The sequence below is a fragment of the Ailuropoda melanoleuca genome, chromosome 11 (assembly GCF_002007445.2).
Source record: "Ailuropoda melanoleuca isolate Jingjing chromosome 11, ASM200744v2, whole genome shotgun sequence".
NCBI classification, from domain to species: domain Eukaryota; kingdom Metazoa; phylum Chordata; class Mammalia; order Carnivora; family Ursidae; genus Ailuropoda; species Ailuropoda melanoleuca.
This window is the reverse complement of record NC_048228.1, coordinates 59,864,408-59,891,919: the sequence shown is the minus strand read 5'-3', so window position 1 is coordinate 59,891,919 and position 27,512 is coordinate 59,864,408. Positions and strand designations below refer to the sequence as shown.

Sequence of the window (27,512 nt, the reverse complement as noted above, 5' to 3'; positions counted from 1 at the left end):
TCAGGCCAGCGTCGAGAGGGTCTCCCGCTTCTCCCTCTCCTCCAGCAGCAGACGGCTGATCTGGTGGTCCTCCTTCTGAGTTGTTGCCTGACCCCCTGTCCCTGGGCGCTGCTGGTGATGGAGCTTTCCCTGTGCTTCAGGGCTGGCTCCCCTCGGCTATAGCTCAACCACAAACCTGCAAGCGTCCTCCGGGGAGTTCAAGCCCCATGGTCTTGTCCAGTCTCTCCCAGCTGTGCAGCTTTGCCAGCAGCCTCTCCCTCTCCAGTTTTCTGGTCAACCAGATTTTGCTCTTCTCCTGACACTCTGGCCTCCGCCGCAGCGCCTCCAGTTCTTCCTCTATCAGCCGGTGGGTCTCAGGCATCTCCAGCAAGGGGCGCTCTCCTCCCCCGGTGCTTCAGCTCCCCTTTCAGCTCCCCTTTCACCTCCGGGCCCCCTCTGCACATTTCCTGTTCTTCGCAGTCAACCTGCTCCTGCAGGGGGAGCTTCCGCTTCAAGTCCTTTATTCTCTGCTCCTGGTCTGCCTTTCTTGACTGGCCTGGAGGTCCTGAATCTTCTGATTATCTTCCTGCCATTTGTGTGTGTGTATGTTGCAAATCGAGCTGTTCCTCCAGCTCCTGTTTTGCAGACTCCAAGCAGTTCACCTGCATCTTCTGTACCGCAGATCAGAGATCCTCTGCTTTGAGGCACTGACGGTCTTGCCAGCTTCTGCCAGGCAGTCCTCCTTCCGCTGCAGCTCCTTGCTGGCTGTGCCTTGGCTCCCTTGACATCTACTTGAGGCCTCCTGTGACCGGCTGCATCTGCATCTTCCCCCGTCCACCCGGATGACCAGGGATGACTCGAGACTTCAAAGGGATCTGCTCTGCTTGATCCAATAGCTGCATGCTTTGCTGGTACTGCGTCTGCAGAGAGCCTTGAGCAGGGGTGGAAACATCAAGTCAAGATCCTCCCTCCACTCGCAGAGACATGAAGTTGTTCAAAGACCTCAGGTGGGATAGGACAGTGGTGATTTCCACCAGGTCTCCCAGGGCCACTTCCCTTTTCCCTTCCACTCTCCCTCCCTCTTTCCCTGATTTTCCATTCTTGGTTCTTCCTTTTATCAGTCCCATGAAAAGGGCTTCTAAGTGCTGATTAGTTTTGGTTTCTTAATCTGGGTGCTGGTTACATTTATGAAAATTCATGAAAGTATAAAATTATCATTTGTAATTTTCTTCTCTGTAGAACGTTAATAGAATATTTTAAAATATTTTTAAAATTGGTTGTATTTTATCTATATTGAACATCGGAGCTTGACCTACTTTTTGATATTAATTATACAATTCTCTAACCTCTTCTTTATAACAAATCTATTATTTCTGAAGGCCATGCTCATGTTTCCTCATTCAGTTCAATGACTGTATTGTCAAACATTATCCTTCTTATATTCCCACTATTGATTCGGTTGTTGATATTTTTGTTTTATTTTGTTGTTTTTACTGAAACAAATCTATATGTGCTTATAGATTAACATTTGAAAATAGTTTTTGATGTTATATTGCAAATTAAAAATGAAGTTCTCAAAAAATCACTACGACTGTACATAAGACCATGTGAAAATATTTAAAGGTGCTTTTAAAAGTTCCAGACATAAGAAAGTATTATCAAAAAGGGACTTTATGGAAATACAACAGCAAAAGTCCTGCTACATAGATAATGCGGACAGTTCTAGTTATGTAGTCAGTGAGCACATAACAAGTACTTAAACAGCTGTCCAGTCCATTTTTTTTGTTCATCTTCTCCTTCCACCCTCCCTCCCTCTCCTTCTTTCCCCCTCCCTCCCTCCTTTCCTCTCTCCCTCCTTTCCTCACTTCTTTCTTTCCTTCCTTCCTTCCTTCCTATCAAGTATAGGAATTGGAATCAGTTTCAGGTTAGAAGTTTTTGGTAAGAATGCTTCATAAATCGCTTGTGTATTTCCATCAAAGGGTATAAATTAGCTAGTAGTCTTTGTTTTTATGATGCTACTGTCTGTTGATTTTCATTGCCTAAATTAAGGATTTCATTAGGAGTTTGAAAAATGGTATTTTTCTCTATGATTTTTTTCTTTGCTTCTTAGCTGCAATATTGCCATAGAGAGAAACATTTCCTCATTAATTATTTGGTTATCTGTGTTATAGTTGTCAAGATAAATGGCTGATTATTTTATTTCATTCACAGTTTTAAACAGCAAGTTAGTTCTAGATATTTTCCAAAAATGATGAATAGGAATTGAAAGAAATATATTTTTGTATCTTGATAAACTCATGGAATTAGACATGTAATGTTTTAATAAATTGCAATGGTTATTCTTGTTAATGCTCAAATTTTTCCACTTGTGGGACAAATTTTGATTTGTGGGAGCCTTCTCAAGGGAGTTTAAGATACAACTCCAGCAGTCTTTGATAGCGTCCTTGCTTTTACATATGGCAACATATTCTGTATGTTTCCTAGATTCACCCGTTGTTCACATGTTGTGACTGTTGTTCTATCCACCTATCTATTGATTCATCTGGATTGATATATAGACCCATATAGTATTATGTTTATTCACATTATTTTGCTAAACATTAGAGAGTAAATTGAAGAAATCAGGATCCTATATAAGCTAAGTATTTCACTACATATCTCTTAAGAACAAAGCTATTATCCACACATCTCTTAAAAACAAAGATATTATCTTAGATAACTACATTAGAAATATCAAATTTAAAATAATGATAAAATACCATTCTCTAAAATATAGCCCGTATTTGACATTTGACAACTCAATTATTCTAATTCATCCTGCAAAGAATTTTTTTTCTAATCTAAGATCGAATCTAGAACCACACATTGCATTTGATTGTTGTATCTAAGAAAGATTACATTTTAAAGACATACCTCATGAGTATAAAACAATACCTCCAATTAAAATTTAGGATTTCAGGGATTTTTTTTTAATGTAAAATCTTAAATCTTATATCTGTGGAGTCTGTCTCTTATGTGGAAAAATTGGTTACCAAGGATAACAAAAAGATTACTTATTGGCACTCATTTTGTTTTTTGATGACAAGTGATTTTAAATTTCTTATTTTTGCCTATTTATTGTTATTTTATTTATTTTTTATTAATTATTTTAAGATTTATCAAACTAACTTAAAAGCTTCAAGGATGGTAACCTTCACAAATTTATACATTTTAAACATTTTCTAACATCTGAGCTCTATTTCCTTTAGTTCAAGTCTTGTTGCTGTAATTTCATGTCAATTACTTCTAGTTGAATAACGAAACTGGATGAGGTTAAAGTTGCTAAGGCAGCATTTAATCAGGAATCTATTGCACAGCCTCAGAGCAGATGTATTTTGCTCATCTGGTGAATCTGATGCTAATGTCTCTTTACCCTCTTGTGAATTAAGGCTGTGCTTCTTAAGCCTGACATCTCCACATATCATTTAGGAATGAATGTTGTTAAAATGCAGATTCTGAGGTGGTCTGAGGTGAGGCCTGAGTGTTGTGCGTCTCTAACAAGGTCTTGGGAGATGTGGATGATGCTGGTCCCTGGATCACACCTTGAACAGCAAGACTTTAGAGTTTCCTGGGCTAAGTTTAGGGTTTTCTGGGCTAAGAATTCTTCATATGATTGATGTGCTACATTTCTTCTCTCTGTCATCTTGTGATTTAGTTTTATGGCTGCCTGGGTAGGCAGTACCCAGATAGAGGTGACTCTTTTTTCCCTGGGTTTCATTTTCTCAATTTTCCTCATCCTCATCCTTTATTAATGCCCGCTTTAGGTTGTCATTGGTGAAGACACCTCTGCTGAGTAGCCATCTGCAACCTTAGCTCACGTTCTGTCTCACTGGTCTATCTCCCTTACCTTAGTTACAGTTGTCAGCACTCTCCATTGCTGTCCAGGGAAGCTTAGATACCTGATTGAGTGTCATAGTGACGTTACATCTAGTAATGTGACAATCACCATCATTTGTAGTGAGGATGGCATTATTGGCTTGCTTCCCAAGAACAGTGTTTGAATTTACCTTTTCCTCATTCTCACCACATTGGTGGTGCTGTTGGTAATTTGGGGCGGTTAACACCCACGATGGTTATGATCTGTTTCATATTTACTGCTTTGACCGGGAACACAATCTGTAACGTTAGCTTCTGCTAACGTACCTAATCCCCGTCAACAACACTAGACACATAGTTTCTCCCCCTCCTGTACCACAGAGTTGTTTCCTGATTTATCATCCTTATGGAACTCTTCTGCACAAAAATGACTTTCACAATGTCTTTCATTTGATTTTATCTTAATTTTTTTTTTTTTTAAGAGATGGTGCTGGAAGATGTCATGAATTGGACGCCATGGAGCTCCTGCTTCCTCTGTGCCTCACCTCTGCCTGGGGTGCCAGGCCTGGTTTTCTGAACCTGGGGGAGACTCAAAGGTGAGTGAAAACCGGTTCCTTCCTCACTGTTCAGTCACTGAGATGCTAAGAACTGCGGCCCCGCCTGCAGCTCTTATTTCTGGTAATGTTGACCAGGCCAGCGATGGTGGATCTGCTATGGGCTTTCTTGGATCACTCTTCACTCCCAAGACCTGTCATATTCAACCTTAGTTTTCTCATCTGTAAAAACAGGATAATTATACCTAGTTAACAGAAGCAAAGAAATATATGCAAAGCACATAACGCTAAACAAACACAAAATACTTGCCAAAAAAAGAGATGATTTTTGAAAATGTTCACTGAAAATTTCCATGAATTCAGACAGAAAAGGTTGTGAGCTTAGATATATTACTTAATACCTAGTGATCACTTGCCACATCTGTAAAATGGTCAAAAAACATACTTTGCAGATGTTAGCATTATCCTTTAGGAATCAAGCTCCATAGACATGTGAAGATAAGTTAATAAAGACAAAGATTATTATGATTTGCATCTCAGGAGATTTTATTTTCCTCTAGAACAGCCCAGAGTTATAAGAAAGAAAGACCAAGATACCTTTCTTCCAGTTCAACAAGTCCATTTCAAATTTTATATATATATATATATGTCTTTCTCTAGTATACTATTTCAAAATCTTGTCCTATGTTTAGTTGTCTCTCAGATCAAAAGCTTCCCATGTCATGAGCTAGATGGTAGGGGAATATGACTATGTGAGATACAAATAGTATGGCCACCTTTGCCTCGTGATTTGGAAGTGTATGTCTTGTAGGACACCCTTCTTTCTTCTCATTTGTAGCTCTAAGTATCTGTGATATTTAATACCTTCCACATGCACATAGAAGGGTGTCTCTTCTCATGGAAGTGGAACAAAGGAGAGAAAGGTGAATGTTAAGAGAAATTTATATGTGGATGTTGAAAAACTTGTGAGAGTTCTTGTGCTTAGTCTCTTCTGTGTTCTCTGATGACCCTGGAAGGTAAGGTCATCTGCAATGACTGAGATGCCGGCAGGCTCTAGAGAAGCTTCTAAGATCATGTATATTCACTTTTGGATATACAGAGAGAGGCTACATAACGATTGGTGGCATTAAACACACTGGAGGTTACTTAATAATTGCAGAAACAATATTATAGAAACATCTGATGGGTAAAAATATCTCTAATGATAAGGGTTAAGCTTCTCCTATAGTGGAGCTTATTCTATAGTAATAGGCTTTGGGAGAGCTCCTGGTAAAGGTGAGTTGAAACATTTAAAATAAATCATCAGTGTTTAGAGCAACTGGTTGAAACCAAACCAACCAGCCAACCAACCAACCAACCAACAAACAAAAAACACAACAAAATCAGTTTGTACGTACTTAGGTAGTACTCAATGATAGAGGTGGTCAGAAATGATTGGAGTGTTCCGTTGCAAGCGCCCGTAGCTACATGATCTCCGGGAGGTGAATGTTCATGTTGCTAAGCTTAAATTCCTGCCATCAGAGAAAATATGACCGATAAAAGAAGTTTCTAAGAGTGATCAAAGCAAAATACATTTTTATTCCTTCAGAAGTATTTTTTTTGAGGTGCTCCTTTTTGATAATGAATGATGCTGTTTTCAGTAAATGCGCGCCCCTGTGGTCTTCCAAACTTTGCCTCTTAGCTCTCTTCACTTAATCCTAGTGGAGCAAAAGCCCTAGATACCGTGCTTGCCCTGTTCAGTTCACAGTGGCCGTTGAAATTCCTTAGGCCAATTTTTGTACTTAGTACATGAGATTAGAGTGGTTTCTGCTTTCATTTAATAGCCTTTCAGAATTCAGCTTGCTGTTGTATGTACTAATTCTGCCAAGGTTATTGTGCGGTTTGCCTTGCCGTAAGTGACATGGATAAACTTTCTTTTATGCCGTTCAGTTTAATTACATTTGATTTCCTCTGAATTATAGTAGAAAGAATCATACTTATTCAAGATCTGGCAATACTTTCTAGTTAATTTTTTAAGGAGGGTGTGAGGGGCCAAATTAAATTTGAAAGAATTTTGGGAAAAGAAAAATGTTAGCATTGTTGCATTGGCCTTTTAACTGATCTCTGTGGTTCCAGCAACCTCTTCTTTCCATTCTGTTCAACACAGAAATCTTTGTAGTGTGCATACTGCCCACAGTAGTCCTGACTAAAGAAATGAACAAATGAGCAAACACAGAATGTTTTAATGGTCTTCTGTGGCCAATGAACGGAGCCCATAATATTCAGAATCCTTGTTCTGTTGGGTACTTTTTTCTTAGTACTCCTTCCTAAACTTCTGCCTCTGGCAACATACAACTGCTGTTCCCCAAAGACATTATATACTTCATTTTTTTTTCCATGTAGTTATTCATTCTGCTCCAACTTGCAGAAACACTTTTTCATATCCTCACAACACACACACACACTGTCACAGATTAGCAAACTCTGTCCTTCGCTCTGTCCTTGAACCAGTCAGACAAATTCCTCCTTCTGTCACATATAGTTGTATTTATTAAATTATTTGATAACAATCAGTGCTACATTCAGTGCATGTTTCACCCCCTCCTGCCCATTAGACTCTTTGCTCTTTGAAGGCAGAGGCTGTGGCTTGAAAATGACTGTGGAGTGCAAACATATATGAATGATTTTGTTTGAAGAATTATTTTAAAATATGGCTATTCTCTTCCTTTTTACTAAAAGTAAAATTCAGCTAAATTCTTTTTTCTGCCTTTCTGCAAACATCCGATAGACTTCTATGATTGTATTTACTGATATGAAAATGGTTCTCTTTTCCCTGGGAAGCTCTTTGCAATTCAATGTTCATTTCACCTTTCTGAAATATTTACTTCTAGAAAGTATGAGAGTCAAATATTACTCTCATTCGTATTTTGAAAGTTATTTTTTAGAATTAGCATCAATAAGATAGAATTCCTCCTTTTTATTTCTCCCATTTTTTTTTCGCCTAAAAAAGATAGTAAATAATTAACAAATATCTGAAGAACAGTTAAATGCTTTTTAAAAATTTGACAGCTACTAAGGGTGGCTGGTTAGTTAGAGATCCTGCACTTCATTGCCCTGGACAGTTTAATTTTACAGACATCATTGGAAATTCATCTGTGCATTTTGAATCTTTTAGCAATTGCTTGATAAAATAACATACAAATGGAGAGAATAAAGGCATGGACAAGTTTCAAGTGGCTAACTAGAGAGCCAAGCCTTACAGTCTCAAAACATTCATTATCCCCGAACCTGAAAATAAATCGATGAATCAAGATGATGCATGAGTGAAAAAGAATAATACTGGGACTGCCACCAAAGTTTCCTTTGTACAAGAAAAAGAAAAAGTCTAAACAGCCATCTCTAGCAGCACTAACATTAGAATTTCCTTCTTTTGTCACTTCTAAGTATATTTATTGTAGTTTGGTTTGGCTCCGGTCCTCCTTCCCTTGTTTTCACTTTGAATTAGGTCCAGGCTTTTTAGCTCCAGGGAAGCTAGTTGTGGTATTGAAATTTCACTTTCATTTAAACACTGCTAATTGCAGCCACAATCACTAGTTCATAGACCGTGGAAATTAATGATGGAAAAGACCTGTTAGATCATCTCTTCCATCTGATTCTGACAATACAGGATTATTTTTTACATTATGTCCTAGAGTATTCTGCCTGGTTAATTTTAAGTGGCTGAAATAATGGGGCTTTCACCATTTCCCTTGAGAGGGAGTTGTATAGCCTAATAAACTTAGGACATCGATCTGAAGATCAGCTGAGATTTCCCTTTTACTTCATTTCATGCCATTACTCCTTGTTATACACCCTTGGGTCACCTTAAACAATTCCTTTACCTTTTCCATTCAACACGATAAGTTTCCTGGCTACCGTCCTACAAAAGGCTCCAAAGATGGTTTTATTTGCATTTTTGGTTTGTGGTGAAGCAAAATGCAGCTTTTCATTATTTCATAAATCATTCTTGTCCAAAGGAGGCAAGTGAAGACTAAAAAATAAATAAATAACCCTCAAAAAGGTGACTACTTGCATTATGTCCATTGATCAGCTTTCAATGCATATTAAAAGTAAAAGTTTGTCAAAATATTTTCCATGACCTTTAAATGCTTCACTTCTATTCAGATTGTGACTCCTTGAAATCTTGACAGTGAAATCTGGTTTTGGGCTCAATTTTTCTCCTCCATTATTACTATGTTAACTTGTTCTGAAAGTATGATTCTGCTCTTTGTATTTATTCATTTAAAATGTGCTAGAATATCTTTTTATAAGTATTTGATATCTCATTGTTATTTAAATGGAATATATCTGACTTTGTATTATAAAGTGATAAAGTAGTCAATGATGTACTGTGTAATTTAGATTTATGATGGGGGGAAACATTTGGTCTCTATTTAGAAATGATAGATAATGAAAAAAAAACATTATTACCATAAGTGATATACAATAAAAGGAAAATACTTTATTGATATTACGTATTTATTACCAGGGTTGATAGATTTCTAGCGTTTGGAAAATAGCATATTTTAAAACCTCATAACAAATTATTCTTACGTGTATTCTATATGGCACGGTTCTGAATGAAAGAGTTATGAACTAGTTACACACTACTCACATCATAATAGGCAATATGGATAATAATCACCATGATTTTTGCAACATGAACTTGTTTAAATTAATATAAATAATATAACCCATGAGAGTAAGTTCTTCACCCAGGTTAAGTAATATGAATGGTCCTGCTTGCCAAAGTGGAGCAACAGAAGCAATTTATTATAATCAGACTTCTCGCAGGAATCCAGCTTAGGGAGTTTCAATATATTTAAATGGTAGATACAATTTTAAAGAAATTTTAAAAGATTCATATTTAATTTCTATTCTCAAATTATGTGTGAAGGGAAAAATTCAAGAGTTAATTAACTTAAATAGTTTTCTAAATCTTCTGCAGATAAACACTTTTCTTGTTTCTTTTTATTTTCAAATTCAGTGAGGTGCCACTCTGACTCTTTAAGACTAGATCCAGTCATTTAATAAACTCAGAGATGAGGCAGTTTCTTTTTTTTTAAAGATTTTATTTATTTATTTATTTGACAGAGAGAGACAACCAGCGAGAGAGGGAACACAAGCAGGGGGAGTGGGAGAGGAAGAAGCCGGCTGTCAGCGGAGGAGCCCTNTTTATTTATTTGACAGAGAGAGACAACCAGCGAGAGAGGGAACACAAGCAGGGGGAGTGGGAGAGGAAGAAGCCGGCTGTCAGCGGAGGAGCCCTATATGGGGCTCGATCCCAGGACTCTGGGATCACGCCCTGAGCCAAAGGTAGACGCTTAATGACTGAGCCACCCAGGTGCCCCTGACAAGGCAGTTTTTATTTAATACCTATCCATACTGTATTTCCTTGTTCAACACAGAGTCTTGTGCTTCTCATGTATTTTCATAAGTTTTAATAACTTTAGGTGGAGGTGAAATTAAAACATTTTTCTGGACTGCTAAAACAAATTTGAAAATACACTATGACATGCTGAGTTAAGAACTCCCGCCCTCACTCCTATTTTGGTGGGGGAAGTCTGCATTTTTCATGAATGATTTCAACAGAACTCCAGTTTTGCTTTTATTACTTTGAAAATAATCTCATTTATCTCACTTAAAATATTATGTCAAGACATAAACTAAAACCCATAGTATATGTTTAGAAAAGAATGAATTTAGATAAAAGGTAAAAAAATATGCTCACCCGCTTTTGTTGATAAGAGAGAGAAATAAAAACACTTCCCCTTGTAAACTCTGTTTTTGTTGTTTGTTTGTTTGTTTTTAATGGTTTGGGACTCAAATGCTTTATTTGATTTATTCAGAAACTCAGCAGACATTGAAAAATTTGTCCTTACAATATCACTGCTAAGTGTGGATAGTAATTTCCATGTTCCCTATAATAGAAAGTGAATCATGCAGAAGACTGTTTAGTAGAAAAAGACAAGAAAAACAAAGGAAGAGGTGAATGTAGAGGCCACTTGTAGGCAATCAACTTGAGCATTGGAAACCTGAGTGAGGTGGAAAGGCTCATGGTGATACCGGGGCTGAATACAAAGCAGGCCCATTAGGTGACCCACCTCAAAATATCCTTCAGCTTTACCTGACCAAGGGGTTACTTACACCCAGTCATAGGTACCAAAAAAGGAAAATTCCCTAGTACCTCTTCACCTCCCCCCTTAACTAGAGCCCCTCACAACTGCCTTCTCACAGACAGTCTCTCCTTTGCTGACCTGTCTACTGATCCCTTGCAGTGTATTCAATAAACTTCTATCTCCTTTGTTCTGCCTTGGAATTCTTTCACTGCCAGATCAATGGCCGCCACCTGATTAGGCCCCTACCCAAATGGGTTGCCCCACAGTTAACAATTGGATGTGTAAAGGCGCAGAGGTAGGAGGGAGTATGACTAGTGATATGTCCTTTCAGAAGTAAAAGGGGACATGCTATGAAATGCCATGTGGCTTGACAAAGTCATTTAGCCACTACAGTTTATATATAGTCATTCAACATAAATATATGAGCGTTTTATTTATTCTCTCACAAATCTTCATTAAGTTGTCTTTCTGTTTCAAATGAAGTTTATATTCGTTTTAAGATTTGGGCAGATTTTTCTGATCCCTTCTGGGATGGAATGTTCTAGTGTAAGACCTGTGGTGATAAATGCCTGGTCTAACATTCCTGTTCACCTATCAGGTTGTCATATTGATAGAACTCAGCCTCAAAAGCCTCACCAAGTTACTGCCTACGTTCGTCCCAATCTTACTGAAATCCAAGGCTCTTCCATTTCTAATTTTAAGAAATCATAAACAATAATTTCCAGCTAAAGGCAGAATTCTGAAAATAACTGTGCATCTAAAGTACTTTGTACGATTCCAAAATTATAAAATTGCCAGGGGTATCGTCAAGCTAATACTCTTATGTAAACAAAACTCTTCTCCCAAGGAGCAGCTTATTGTATATTTGATATCCATAGGTCATAGTAGAGACTGTACTAAATAAATAATCAGAAGATAGTATTGAAATATATTTTAATGATTCTGGACATAGCTAGAAAGTGCTGTACCTTTAAGACCCAAAGGATATGAATCACTATTTTAGCATATGTTACATCTATTTTATACCAAGTGTTGGTGTTTCCTGAGGAGATTAGGGAAAACCATAGAATGTAAGCTTAAACTCTCTGGCAGTCCATTCAGAGAGAAAACAAACAAAAACAAAAAACAAACCCACAACAACACAAAACAAGAAATGTGGTTTGTTGAATGCTACTGAAGCTATTTATCTAGCTCTTTTGCTGCGCAAATACTGACTTCTATTTTTAGGTACTGTAAGAAATAAGACAAGAAGCAAGGTCTTCAGAGACTCATTAGGACCATTAGAAAAATGCTTCTAGCAGCTCCTATCAAAACAGCAGAAATAAATAAACTTTGTTCCTGGGACGTGGATTCACCGTTTCTGCAGCCCCATTGCTAGATGATGTATTACAGTCATTATAGTCACCTCTGTAGGACACTGTGGACACAAAGTGTGAGAGCCTCCCTTCACAGTTCAGGGTGTTTCCTGATATATGAACCATTTGTCCTTCTCAGATTGTCCAAGGTGAAAGAATAAACTTTAAATATGAACCATTTCTAGGCAGCAAAAATACAGAAAAATAAAATATTTTGTCTTACTTTCTCTTGCCACAAAGTATAAATAATAAATAATAATAGTAATTAATAATAATACTGCAAGAAAAGATGGAGTAAATGATAAAATGCCTTAAAAGGAAATGTTACTTCTTTCATTTTTTAGAAATCGCTATTGAATAGAGACAACCCATAAAATCAAAATGTCAGAACCTGCTATTTGCAGGAAGTTGTGCTTAATAATAAAGAAAAACATTCTATAGATCTGTATCAGAAAGGACTAAGACATTCTGTGTCAATGGGAGAAAAAGCTGAAGGAATGTCACATTTATTTCTTTATTCAGTGTAATATTACCTGCGTAACTTAAATACGTTTATGATTATTTGTCAATGAATGGATATTATCGGTATTTGTCTCTGAGGAATTCCGGAAAATTTTACAGAACTGAATATAATATTTTGGGTTACATTTTACTATTTATGTGTAAAATATAAAATATGTTTACATTTTAAAAACTACTTACTAACTAAATTTTATTGTAATTTTTTTTTGTTCAACCTTCTGCTTGTCATTGAAGAATACTGTAGCTGTGTCAGCCCAGGTCTTTTTGTTCTAGAACAGTAACCCAGAAGTAATGCTTAGAGATATTATAGTCAGATTTTTATTATACTCACTATAATCCCTGTTTCTTTGTTTTCCATAACTTGCTGGAGTAAATAATATTAATGTAATGCATTTGTTTCTCTAGATTGTCATTTAAGTTGTTCATATCAAAGAATGGCAATGGCTTAGGAGGGTATCTAGCAAAGAAACCATAAGTATACTAAGTAATTCAATAAAGAGCAAATAAGAAAGGGATTTAAGTATAAATATGCCCTGAAATGCTATGGTGCAAACAGTAGACCTTGAAGCAGTCCGGATCTTAGCAAACACATCTGTGGAATGGAAGGACAAAGGGAGGAGACAAGGTGACTTGAGCCCAGGATCTGGGGCCCCTCAATAGAAGTGCAGAGACCTTGGAGCAGATAGTTGGGACTGTGGCTGAGAAATAGCCATTGCTCAAGATCTCACTAATGCAGAGAGAGGAAGAGGCAGATCTGATCTGCTTTCTCCACCAACCCTGTATTTTCCAGTCCTTTGCTAGTGCCTCCCAATAGCAGACTTTTGGTTCATTAACAAGGAGTATGGGAAAACCTAGTTTGCAGGAGTGAACCCTAAGGGAGGCTATTCTAAGGGAGAAGGAACAGAAGTGGATCCAAGAGCAAAGAGAAAAATGCCTAGCACAATAGCAAATAGCACCCTTTACATGGCAGATTAATTTAATAACCAACTGGAAGAATTTACATTTCCAGAAAACTATTTACACCAAAATCAGGATATAAGTATGCCATTTGATTGTATTTTGACTGTGAAGCAAAACTTAATCTTACTACAGTGAAAATATACAGGTGATTCTATCAAAAGATAGGCTTTAAGTGGGCCTTGCCATCAAAGTGATCAATATTAATAAAACACACACCCATGCACACGTACACACTTGGACAATAGCACACACATAAGCCCACACTCCCAACCACGCTTCTCAATTTTGTCAATCTACTGATGCTTTATAGGACTTTAAGAACAACAATTAAATTTACAAAGTATCATTTGGATTTGCTAATTTGAAGAACTTCTGGATTTCCCTGAAAAAGTACAGCTACTTTGGGATGCCTGGGTGGCTCAGTTGGTTAAGCATCTGATTGTGGCTCAGGTCATGAACCCAGGGTCCTGGGACTTTGTCTAGCATCAGGATGCTTGCTCAGTGGGAAGTCTGCTTCTCCCTCTGCCTGCAGCTCCCCCTGCTTGTGCTCTCTCTCTCTCTCTCTCGCTAATAAATAAATAAAATAAAAGTACAACTACTTCTTTTTTGGAAGCATTCAATTTGGCAGGGTCGCCAGGAGGAATCTTAACGTAATGGGAGGTAGTTTGAACTAAATATATATGAGCTGACTTGTAACGCTAGGATTCTTTAAGTGAGAGTATCTACAATATTGGTAATAGTTCCATTCCTCAGCATCAATGTTACTTAGAGATTCCACCGAGGTGCCTGTGATATGATTGCAGTGTGTGAATTTAGAAAAGTAAATCCTCACTAGTTGATAATTTTAAGAATTTTGAGGTAAACAAAAGTATTGGATTTTCCTTTTGCTACTAAAATAGTATTTGAAACATATATTTTCCTTTTTTTTTTTTATCTTGAGTTTACACAAGTTGGAGATCCTGTGTTTGCTTTTTCCAAAATATTTGTCATTGTCTTTAAAGGTCACTATGAGATATTGGTTACAAAGAAACGATCATTTGCTGCCATTAGCCTTTTCAGGGCTCACACTGGAAATTCAGCTCTTATGGCTTATTTTCTACAACCATTTGTTAAGACATGTTAAGGGCAAAATAATTTTGTAGTACCCATTGAAGTGAGAAGGAAAAAGTCAAGAATGAGAAAAGGTATCAAAGAATAATCACTTATTTAGCAGCTCTTATAATAACTCTAAACAGCTAATCCCATTATTTTTGCTAATTATAGACATCAACTTTTCATAAGCATAGACTTGAAAAATAAGTCAGCCTGGCTTAATTTGAATTAATCAAGCATTATCTTTTAAAAAGTGTCATATATTTCATATATCTATACAATTATGAGATAATTGATTCTCTCATTTTCCTCAAAATACTTTCAGACTATCATATAGTTTACGTTCAATGTATACTTTGTCAGTACTAAAATAATAAACAGCAAATTTACTAAAAAATATGAAAATATAATTGAAAACTGAAACAAAAGTGTATGCAGGTAAGAAATAGATATAAATAAAAAATGTTAAGGCTATCTGTTGGTCTATACAACATTAGGTGCTCACAGATATTTCATTACGTATGCAAGTGTTTAAATAAAATAACAATTCGTTTTCATGCTCTTTATTCTATAAAATAAGTTGGTACTAGGCTAGGTTATTTAATACTTCGCATAACAACTTCTCAGAATTATGTATCACAAATATTTTGCGTCTGATATTAGTCAATGAGGGTGATGTTATTTGTTTTATATTTTCCCAGACTTTCAGGAAACTCAGAGATATATTTGAGCTTTGTTTATAGTAAATATGTTTAGCTAGTCTATAAATATAATCCCAAGAGTCTCCCCTACATGGTGTTTTTTTTAATCCTTGTTTTAATGGGTTTGGGTGTATATTAATTGCAAATACTTGAGTCCTTTATAGATGACACAGTACCAAAACAAACAAACAAAAACCATTTATCAAAGGCATATAATCAATGTCCCTAAGGTGGTCAGAACTGGGCGTTTCACTAGAAGTGCTCCTGTAAGTTTACTTAGTCCTTTATTAGCTCCCTCTCCAGTACCTGACACTTCATAGTCTATGCCTCACCCTTTATTGTATTTATGCACGCATCTCAGTACAATAACAGTGATATTCTATTCTTCTCTTTTGATATGAAAAAGTAAGAAAATGTTTTTACTAATTTTGAAAAATATGTAAATTAAAATCATAAAGAACGGAAATACACTGATATTCAGGTTAATGACAATAACAACAATAATAGCACTTGTATAGTTTCTCTCTTTATAGAAATTGCAGTGCTTCCCTTCTCTTCACAGTGAAAACTATAATGGCACAAATCAAATAAAAGGGGCCTTTTAGTATCAAACCTGTCAAAAACAGTGACACGTTTTAATTTGTTGCCATTGTTGTCAAATCAGATTTGAATCCTTGTCTAAGAGAATCTTCTCCTAGGTGTTATGACCTCAACCTCATCTGTAACCCACCCTCCTCTTAAACTGAATTCTCTGAAATAGTTCTCTAACTTGACAAAGGCTACTACTTGCATTTTGCTATGAGAGTAAATAGAACTATTTGGGTGAAGAAGAACCTGACCTAATCTGTACTAATCAAGCTTGCTTTGGTTCCAATAGCACAACAGGAGCTATTGGAAATCCCCCACCCCATCCCTGTGCAGAATAATTAAGGCTGAGATTGGTTTGAATTCTTTTATAATTATCCCTCTCACCATGCAGTTGGGCTTGAGAACTTAATTACAACCATTTTCATGCCTATAATGCAGAAATGATCTCTCTGTTACGTACAGTTTGACAAGTCTTTAGAAAGATGTTAGATGATGGTCCCTGGCTATATATATTCCCTCCCCTTGACAGTAGCTGAATGTCTATGAAGCAATTTTTAGTGTTTTAGAAAGTATTTCAATAATTTCTACATAAGCACAGAGGAGAAGCAGGTGAAACTATTCAAAGACTAGACTTTTATAACAAAGATGCTTAACATAAGGCTGAAAGTCTTTGCAAATCATCATAGGTGTTATTACTGAACGTATAGCAATTTGCAGTTTTGAAACAGGTACATTTGGTTTACTTCTAAATGCAGGAAAATTTATTTTAACAACTTTCTTCTCCCTATTAAAGTTGTTTTAAAACTTACTGTAAGAAAATTTAGGATGAACACCAATTCCCTAAAATCCTGAAATTTTTACTGCAAAAATATAGTTAAAAAAAAGAATGAATAGTACTTGTAATTATAAAGCTGTATTGTTTTCAGGATAAGAAATAATAATTTAGTGTATTTTTCCTTAAATGGACCACCACGTTATAATATGCTAGCCTGACATCATGTCTGAACAATGTTTTTGGATTTTGACAATGATTTTAATTTGGCATACTATACTTATGTAAGAAGTTGTACAATTTATATAGATTGGAAATCCAACAGAAAGGATTAAACTTAAAATATAGCCCATTGATTAATATGATTTTAAATGATAATATTACTGCAGTAAAATCATCAATTTTTGAAATCCCTCTTCCAAGCCTCTAGAACTTTTATTTCTGTTATCACAACCTGGGGACTAAGCATTTATAATGTAATTAGTGTATTTTTTTCTTTTTTCAGGGTCCTTATTTTGCTTACTTTCTTCCTTTTGAACTGTGCAAAGTCTGTTTAATTTATAGCTTTGTAACTACATCAGAATTCTTTTTAAGTATAAATAGAATATCAACATGTTACTTCCAGGAAAACTCGCAACTACCTAGAAGCATCCAGGAAGGGCAGTGTTATAATTTAAACACTTGACCAGAGATCTTAGAGTTACTTTGAAGTACTTATGATACCAATTTAATTTTGTCATAAATGAACATAGAAGAAGAGTACGTAGTCACCATTCAAAATACAACATTCCTATATTTTTAGGATTGCATTGAGGCCACACATTAACCCTGTTTTATCCAAACAATACAACTGCACTTCATTCAAAATTAATTCTCTAATCATTTTCTTTTTAAATAACTGAGTGATCTCTCAGAGTCACGAAGACCTACCAAGTGAACCACATTTCTAACAAGACTGTGAGGAGCAGCTGTCTAAAATACTTGGCCAATGAACTGGTTTTTTATATGTGTGTATACTTTAAGAGAATTAGGGTGCTGAATCTAAAAAGACAAAGATGTACAAGGAAGGTAGTTTTTATATAGTAATCGAAATAGTCATGGTGGGATCACTGCGGTAATAGGATAGTAGTTCAAAAAGGGGAAAAAGAGAAACATGCAGCAGTCAGGACTCCATACAGCCAGGCAGACGTCAGGAAGCCGCCCTGTTTAAAAACCACGGATTGCCTGTGGAGTAGGACTGTCCTGCTCCCAAGGATGAATCCCAAGGATTCATTCTATATTTCCTTCAAATTTTCCTTGAAACTGAACAGTTCCCTCTTTGATACATTTCTGTCCTTCCAAATTTTATCAGCCACAATTAAAAGAGACATCTGGCACTTTTTACATGCTGCCTCGAAGTTTTCAGAGCCACTTCCACAGTCTCGTTAGCTGTATTTTCAAGTTTCCCACATTACCATAGGCAACAGTGTTGCCACATATCCTGCCACGTTATAACAAGTGTCACTTTTTCTTAGTATTCAATCATTTTCTCACTGCCTTTTAAGTTTCCAATAACAGTGCCTTTGCTACTCTCAGGCCTTTTCCACCTTCCAATCTAGAACAAATACCAAATATTTGAGATCTGGTCCAATTTTTAAAAATGTAGGAGTAGGTAACGGAGACACCACTTCATCTTATGGCTTACACCCGCAGGCCGACTTCATGTACGCACAGCCTGTAGAAAAAACTTAAGTATACATTTTTTTGTTGTTGTTGAAAGATTGCTATTTGCCTCAAGTTCTCTAACCAGTAATTTAATTTTAGCTAGAGACTCTCCAGCCTCTGGCTAGTACAGACTTGAAAATGCTTTCTATTACTTTCAGAAGCAATCTTAATTTTCTTCTTCAAAATCTTTTCCAAAACATGGATTATAGGTGAGGGTAAAATAAAATAAGAATAAACACAAGAGGAATATTTTTAGATCATAAACACTTGAAAACATAAATATTCCCATTCTACTTGAGTATAGCTTACATTATTATTATTTGGAAATGTCATTTTTCATCGTTTATTCAAATCAGGATTTTTTTATAGTGGAGCCTATCCTATATCAGAGCACTAGAGAGACATAAGATTGGGCTGGCGGTAACTTGAGAGCTTGAGAGCTTGAGAGCTCTGTTAACACATTAACCTCTAAGAATTCATGTGCAACTGTAGATTTCCACCTTTCCCTCAGTTTCTGAAACTACTCTGTGCATTCATTAATTCATGAAACGTTTTATCCTAGTCTAGCAATACTATCATGACATGAATTTCTTCCTTATCACAACTGATTATTTTAAACTCTATCCTTCCAATCCTCTCAACTTTTTCTTCTTTTTCCATTGTTTTAGTGATGGAATTTGAAGATGCCTGAAACTATAACATTATAACACTTTCTAATGTCATTTTTCCCTCTGAATCACTATTTATCTATTAAGTTAGAACCAATGCAAAGTCCCTAAATTTCCTGATTTTTTCCCATTTTTTAGCTTGATTCTGTAAAAATCAATACTTACTGATTCTTGTAATGTTTCACTAGTTAAATTAGTTCTTATTTAATTAAGCTATAACACATCATATTATTTTAGTATATAGTTTAGTTTTTGATTTCTTGAGATTAATACCTACATTGTTTATTTTCAGGATTTTTCTTTTTAATAATAAAGTGTAAGTGTTCAAATTTTTCCGAAGTGAAACTTAGAAGTGTCTCAAGAATTTGGGGGGGGATCATTTTATTGTTTTCTACATACATTTCAGTTTTATGACTTCTTTATTCTAAAGATTATAAAATACTTCGTAATTTCAAGTTGCTAGTTTAGACTTCTATCCATTCCGAATTCACTCTTCTTGTGCCCTGGCCAGTGCTGGCCACAAAAGAAGTATTTTGGACCCTGGTACAGGACCAACTGCATGAGCACAGAACTTACATTCAGAGCGATCTCATGTTTGGTTTAATGTTTAACTATTGCTGTCTTGAAATTCCTAATTTTGAGTGAGGCCCCAAATTTTCATATTAAGGGCCTAATACCTCAATTTGAATTAGATCTACACCTATCTGGCTGAATTTCTCCTGTTGTTCTCCGAGCATTCTTGTTCCGTCTGTGAGGGGGGAGTGTAACACCAGTACTCACTCCTTCTCATTGGATATCTTCTTGCAAGCAAACATCTATACATCTCATAATCCCAATATAAAACATTAATTGGCAATTAACTGGCATAGGATATTAAAGAAACATTATCTAATCCTTTCTTTTCCTTGACTTTTATTAAAACTCACAAAAATCCAAACACATATTTCAGTTGCTCTATAATTACACTCAGATTAAATTGTTTCTAAAATCTTTAAATTTCCCTATGCCAATTAATGTTATATAAATATTGTTGAGTCTCTAGCATAACCGAATTGACCTACCATTTGATCTTTAAAGTTTGCTATTAATCTGAATAGTTATGAGTATTTGATGCAATGTAATATTTTGATTATATCAATTTACTATGAATTAATTTACCTAATTTATCATTTTGGTTTAAAAGTAGCTTTTATCAGAAACCCCTGCCTGGTCCTACAGAACCATCTACATTAAAGGAAATATAATACTTAAATGTATTATGAATGCAAATTAAGCCTGAAGATAAATGACTACATATTCATATTTACTGGCTCTTTCTCACAAATGTTTGCTTTTTATAACAAATTTGTGTTGCAAAGTAACCTAAAAATAATTAGAACTATACTCTCAGTGTCCACTATTCAGGGTAGCAGCAAACCCTTAAAATAAGGAGAGCAATATGTAGCAATGAGATCTCAAAATTGTAAGTTATATAGTAAGTAATCTTTGAATTACTTGGTAATATCAAGTATAATTATCAAGTAATTTGTAGGAACGTGTAATTCCCTTGTAATTATAGAGCTATTACAGATGCCCTACAAAATAGGATGCTAGTACAGCCTTACCAATCTAGAATCATTGCCTTTTTTTTAACATTCACTGACTGAGATATTCATGAATGAAACATCTGACTTCTAAGTGAAAAGCCCCAGATGCATTATGTACAATAGCCATTCTTTCAATCAAAAGTATGGTTTATTCTCATCAGATGTAAAGAGGGATCCCTCCCATCATTGACTACAAAAACATTTTGAATTGCTATTCTCCATGTGTAATTATTATAAGAAAAATGGCAAAAATATACAAAAATGGTTTATAATCTTATATTTAGTCTTAACTTTCTCAAACTCTGCTTTGTGTACAGTGTTATAATTCTCTCTTATCAAAGAATATTTGAGACTGAGTGATTCAGTGTATTTTGGCAGAAATCTGAAAACGAATAGATTTTCAGTAAGTGCTTTCAATAGAAATAACAATATAATGTAACATGAAGTAAAACTGTAAATTACAACATTTTGAAATTAACGAAAACCCAAGTAGACAAAAGGCTCTGTCTGTAAGATTTATTTTTGTGTGTGTGCTACCTTTTCACTGAGACCATAGCCTATCATTGTCCCCAGAATTGTGTGGGCGATATACCTCTATGTCTCATTTATTCCCACATCTGGGCATTAAAACTACAAGATTGTGGTTACTGAGACTGGAAGTCACCTGAACCATCCAGAACTACAATAATGTCAGCTAATGTTCTTGTTGCTCCGATTCTCAAGTCTCTCTTCTTTGGTCAATAGGGATTTTACTTATTTATTTTTTTAAATGAAATCAGCTGTATATTTAAAAATGATTCGGGTCTTTGAATCTGACCTACCACATTGCCCTAATTAGAAGTCTCTACGTTGGTCCTCTATGTTTAAATGGTGTACAAAAACAAATACATGGATTATAGTTTAAAAAAAACCCTCAAACCCAACTGGTTCCCTAACCAATAATTACTACTTAACCAGACTTTTTTCTTTATAATTTTTATTTTGTTATACTAGTCACCATACTGTACATCCCCAGTTTTTGATGCAATGTTCCCTGATTCATTATTTGCGTATAACACCCAGTGCACCGGGCAATACATGCCCTCCCTGATACCCATCACCGGCCTATCCCAGTCCCCCACCCCCTTCCCCTCTGAAGCCCTCAGTTTGTTAACCAGACTCTTTTAAACTTTGTTCACATATTCATTATTTGATCCTTAATATAAGACATTTGATAAAAATTTATTTACTTTTTTTTTTTTTTTAAAGGTTTTATTTGTTTATTTGATAGAGATAGAGACAGCCAGTGAAAGAGGGAACACAAGCAGGGGGAGTGGGAGAGGAAGAAGCAGGCTCATAGCGGAGGAGCCTGATGTGGGGCTCGATCCCATAACGCCGGGATCACGCCCTGAGCCGAAGGCAGACGCTTAACCGCTGTGCCACCCAGGCGCCCCTATTTACTTATTTTTTAAAATTAAATTTTATTTCAGAACCTTTGCTAGAGTTTTTTATCCATCATTAATACATGAGTTTTATTTTATTTTATTTATGAACTTTTATTTTTCTTGAAATATATTAGAGATATGACATTGTGTAAATTTAAGGTGTACGACATGTTAATATAATACACTGATACACTGTAATGTGATTGCCATTGTAGAATTAGTACCCCTATCATGTCATGTAAGCTTCATTTCTTATTTTGTGGTGGGAACAATTAAGTCTTTTAGCAAGACTGATGATTATAATACAATATTATTGTCTGTATTCACTTTCATGTGTATTAGAACTCCAGAACTTATGTGTCTATTAGCTGTAAGTTTGTACCCTTAACATTTCTTCTAGAGTTTTGAAGGACTGATTCTGTAAAACCAACCAACCAACCAACCAACCAACCAACCAAGGAAGAGCTGTTTTTACCTTGAAGAATTGAAGAACAATCAGGGAATGGTACTTTCAATAGGCTTTAATTGTAATGATCTAAAATGTTTATTTGTAGTCTACACTCATTTAAGTAATAGCAGGTTTTTTGTTATTTTATACCATTTTTTCAATGAACACTCTTATTATAATTATTATTGTTATTTCTGAATTTCAATTTACATAATGTAAGATCAGGGAAGTAAATTACAAGACCTGAGATTTTTTTCATAGTAAAATATAATCTTCAACATGTAATGTATGAAGCAGATACAACTGTAGCAAAGATATGTTACTTGTCCCTGTTGTTTCATGAGATCAAAGAAAATGAGAACCAATGAATTGTTCAGTAACATGGGTCAGTGACAATGCTAGATATTGTGTATGGTCTTCTAATTCCCATTCATTTTTCTTTCTGCCATATCAAGCTGATTCTAGCCTTCAGCTGTATTTAAAGTTAGCTTTTACTCATTTTATTTAAAGATGGCTTTTTGATTATTTATGCCTATTGATTACAGATTTAGAAGTAGAGGGACAGAAATGCTGGGGATGATATTCTACCCAGGCCATGATAAATTATTATCCTTACCATGTTCTATTCTTTTTGATTTTTCCAAATATTTAGGATTCGGTAAGATTAATTTTACAGAAGAAAGTGTCAGAATTTATTTACCTTTTCACCTTTAGGAAGAGTAAGATTGTACACATCCATTATACAAAATGAGATCAGATATCCAAATCTGAATAAAATGCAGAATGTTACATGGTTGACCCCCATTACTTTATACTATAGTTTCTTTTCATTTGCACTAAAATATAGTATACAAATTATATTTAACATAATTTATAGTATTTGAAAATAATTGTTTAAAACATATGTGCAGATTATTTACATTTTATTTAATTTTACCAGAGGTTATACATTTTCACATAAAGGTCATAGAACATTAATTGTGACATTTTTCAAATTATCAGCTTAATGAAGTGGAGAGTATGTTACACTGAAAATAAAAATGCCTGGATTCTAACTCTAGTTCTAAAACTAAGTATGCATGTGATTTTTGAGAAGCTATTTAAACTAGTCTTTCCCTCACTTCTGCAAAACAATTCCCATTCTCACTCCAAAGTATTTGAAAAATGATAAAATTGGACTAAATGATCTATAAGGTTCCAAGTCTAATGTGCTATGATTTTAATGCATGTGCATGTAATACATTTCTACGCAGCTAAGATACATTGGTATTCAGTGTGTTACAAGGTTTCCAATTCTTATTTATAAGACATAGAACCAGGGTAATGTAGTGTGGCAGGAAATACATAATAAATACATGAATGAATAATGCAGAGTCCTTGATCCTTAACCCTTGCCAACATCTCTCATTAATTGAATGGCTAATTTTGAAGTAAGCAACGAATACAGTATCTGGTTCATTCAATTTAACTTTTAAATGAAGAGGCTCCTACTGAGAACTTAAAATATAATAATTTATTACCTAAAAAAAAGCATTATGTCCACAACCTTCAGATCTTACCCTTTTTAAAAAATCTTGCTATGTTCATGTAGGGGAAATCTAGATCATATTTATATCCCATTGCAACGCAGAGCTTTACTACCTATTCACACCCATCATACAACCATAAAGAGAACAAAAGACAATGCTTATTAGTGAAACACGTACATATTTTCTCAAAGTGGAGTAAGAAATAAAATAAAACAAATTTGTATAAATAATATTCTCTGGGGTTGAGTAGTTAAGAAACACACTTTTTTTCTGATTTAATAAAACATTTAATCAGTAAAAAATACTGACAAATACCTTAATACTGGCTATTTAGAGATTATGCAACTTATTTTCTCAGTTCAGGCAGACTATGAAATTTAAATTTTTAGCTAAGCCACATGAGTTACAGCTTCACCCTTTTTTCCTCCTTCTATTTTATCCACTTAAAAGTAATCCATAAAGCAAAGCTATATCATTTCATAGAGCAAGTATTCACTGTGTATCCCAACATGATACTACTCTTAGTGTCTCTGGTTAAATGTGAATTTCTCTTACTATGTTAGCATGTTTATAAGAAGACAGAGAATGGCTATTAACTTGATCTCCCTACCAAAATATTCATTCAGAAACAAAACAAAACAATTGAAACAGTTGTCCTGAACTTAAATAACTAGAGAAAATAACCTTTCTCCATTTTAAAATTTTTATATTTTGGTCAAATTGTAAGAATTTTATATATGCTAAATAAAATTTTTTTATAAAATACTTTATAAATATTTTTCATAGTTTGTGTTTTGTCTACTCATTTTCTCACTTCCTTTTTAAATTTTTTATTATTTTTTAATAAAGATTTTATGTACTTATTTGTCAGAGAGAGAGAGAGAGCACAAGCAGGTGGAGCGGCAGGTAGAGGGAGAAGCAGGCTCCTGGCTGAGCAAGGAGCCCGATGTGGGACTCGATCCCAGGACCTGGGATCATGTCCTGAGAGGAAGGCACATGCTTAACTGACTGAGCTGCCCAGGGGTCCCTACTTTTTTTAAATAATTTTTTTTTTTTTCAGTCAGGACAGTTTTAGATTTTTTTAAAGATTTATTTACTTATTTGAGAGAGAGAGAGAGAGAGAGAGAGAGAGACGTGTATATTTGTTAATGAACCAGTATTGATGCATTACGACTGACTAAAATCCATACTTTATTCAGATTCCTTGGTTTTTCCCTAGTATCTTTTTTCTCTCTAGGGCTCCCATTGATCTCTGTGCCGTGTTACATTTGGTTGCCACGTCTCAAAGCTAAGGCTTCTCTTGACTGTTAACAGTACCTAATACTTTTCTTGCTTTTGATGACTTTCACAGTTTTGAGGAGTGCTTATCAGGGACTTTGTAGAACATACCTCAATTCTGATGATTTTCTCATGTTGTGCCTTGTTATAGATTTTTGGAAGCCAGATCACAGAGGAAAAGAATCATTCTTATTACCTCATATTCAGAATACATGCTATCAGTATGATTTATCACTATTGATATTGACCTTGATCACCTGGCTGAGGAAGTATTTGTCAAGTTTCTTGACTGCCAAGTTATTCCTTTTCTCTCCTTCACATGTTTACTCTTCAGAAGGAAGTCATTGTGTGCAGCTCACACTTAGAGAACAAACACTGATAAGGGCAGATTATCTCTGCAGATATGTTTGAATGTCTGTATATGTATATTACTTATAATTCTTCTCCTCTGGAGAGATTTCTCTGTTCCTCCCACTTATCATATTATTGTGGTAAAAACTATGTAACATAAATTTTACCATTGTAACCGTTTTTAAGTGCCATGAGCTCAGTGACATCAAGTACATTCATGGTGCTATGTAACTATCGCTTCAACCATCCCTGGAGCTTCTCTTTATCTCCCTAATCTGAACCTCGTACCCATTTAACACTGAATCCCAGTTCTCCTCTGCCTTTAGCCCCTGGCAACCACCACTCTACGTTTTCTTTCTATGAATTTGACTATTCTAAGTACCTCCTGTAAGTGGAATCATGTAGTATTTGTCCTTTTGTGACTACTTTATTTCACTTAGGGTGATATGGTAATTTTATGTTTTTTTGTTTTTGTTTTTGTTTTTGTTTTTTTTTTAAAGATTTTATTTATTTATTTGACAGAGATAGAGATAGCCAGCGAGAGAGGGAACACAAGCAGGGGGTGGGAGAGGAAGAAGCAGGCTCACAGCGGAGGAGCCTGATGTGGGGCTCGATCCCGTAACGCCGGGATCACGCCCTGAGCCGAAGGCATACACTTAACCGCTGTGCCACCCAGGCGCCCCTGTTTTGTTTTTTTTTTTTTGAGAAATCGCGGTAACATTTTCCGTGCTGGTTGTACTATTTATATTCCCACCAGCCGTACAATTTTACGTTCCCAAATTGGAAAGGGTTCCATTTTCTCCTTATTCTCTGTAACACTGATTTTCTTTTCCTTTCTATCCTAGTGGGTGTGAATTAGTATCCCATGGTGGTTTTAATTTGTATTTTCCTCATTTCCCTAATGATTAGTCATGTTGAACATCATTTCATGTCCTTATTGGCTTTCCGTATATATATATATATATACACATATGTATATGTATATATATATATATATACACATATGTATATGTGTGTATATATATATATTTTTTTTTTTTTTTTGAGAAATGTCTCTTTAGGTCCTTTACCCATTTTTTAATCATGCTTGTAGGACTTCTTCATATATAATCTGGTCATTAATCCCTTCTCACATATAAAATTTGAAAATAAATTCTTCCTTTTGATAAGTTGTCTTTTTACTTTATTGATAGTGTCTTTTGATGCACAGAACTTTTTAAAAAAATATTGATGAAGTTAATTTATCTAGTTTTGTTCTGTTGCCTGTGTATTTAGTGCCATAACCAAGAAATCATTGCCAAATCCAATGTGATAAAGAATTTTATAGTTTTAACTTATGTTTATGGCTTTGATCCATTTTGAGTTAATTTTTGTGTATAGTGTAGGAAAAAGAGCCAACTTCATTATTTTGCATGTGGATACTCAGTTTCCCCAATACCTTTTATTTAAAAAAAATAGTCCTTTCCCCATTAAATGGTTTTGGTGCCCGTGTTGAAAATAACTTGCCCATATATACAAAGTTTTTCTTCTGGGATCTCTATTCTATTCCATTGGTCTATATATGTATGGCTTTTTCTGTTTCTGCAAAAAAAAAGTTAGAGTTTTGATAAAAAATTGCATTGAATCTGTAGATCACTTTGGGTAGTACTGACATTTTATCAATAATATTAAGTCTTGCAAACTGTAAATACTAAATATCTTTCCATTTATTTGTGTTTGTTTCTTTCATCAGCGGTTTGTAGTTTTCTGTGTGTAAGTCTTTTCCCTCCTTGGACGTTTATTTTTTGATGCTATTGTAAATAAGATCGTTTCCTTAATTTCTATTTTGAGATGTTTGTTGTTAGTGTAGAGAAATGCTACTGATTTTTATATGTTGAATTCCTGTCCTGCAACTTTGCTGAATTTATTAGTTTTTTTTTTTTTTTGAAGATTTTATTTATTTATTTGACAGAGAGAGAGACAGCCAGCGAGAGAGGGAACACAGGCAGGGGGAGTGGGAGAGGAAGAAG

General features: G+C 35.1%; 1 non-coding gene across 3 annotated transcripts in view; it reads left to right on the top strand.

Annotated features, from left to right (window-relative positions):
* Positions 1-392: 392 nt before the first annotated feature.
* LOC105241479 overlaps positions 393-27,512 on the top strand; it is a 104,735-nt gene continuing 77,615 nt past the window's right edge. For 2 of the 3 annotated variants that reach the window (XR_004628893.1, XR_004628892.1), the window contains exons 1-2: positions 393-986; positions 4,317-4,430. This is a non-coding gene — a transcript (uncharacterized LOC105241479). Of the gene's footprint in view, positions 987-4,316; positions 4,431-22,297; positions 22,403-27,512 lie in introns of all 3 variants that reach the window. The other variant, XR_004628894.1, reaches the window with a different exon arrangement.